Consider the following 335-nt stretch of genomic DNA (forward strand, 5'->3'; position numbering starts at 1 on the left):
TTGGTTGGGTGGGGGGGGGGTGGGGGCGCCCGAGTTTTGTCTTGCCTAGGGCAGCCCCAAACCTAAATACACCACTGCTTATTGCAATCACCTTTTTGGAGGTTTTTTACATTTGGGAGTCCCAGAGGAGTCTGCGGGTTGGTGACTTTTTCACAAGGCAGTTGCAGCAAGGTGTTCCCCTCTCTTTTTTAATAATTGGTAGCCGAGCCTTGCATGCCAAGCTGGATACCAACTGATGATTTAAGGCAAAATAAGACTGGGGAGCTAGTCCAGCATTTAAGTCTTGTTGGCAATCACGGTTGCAATTGGTGAGGATACTCTCCGCACACCTTTCA

Source organism: Nanorana parkeri, unplaced genomic scaffold (assembly GCF_000935625.1).
Source record: "Nanorana parkeri isolate BGI_ZX_2015 unplaced genomic scaffold, ASM93562v1 scaffold3232, whole genome shotgun sequence".
Lineage (NCBI taxonomy): Eukaryota > Metazoa > Chordata > Amphibia > Anura > Dicroglossidae > Nanorana > Nanorana parkeri.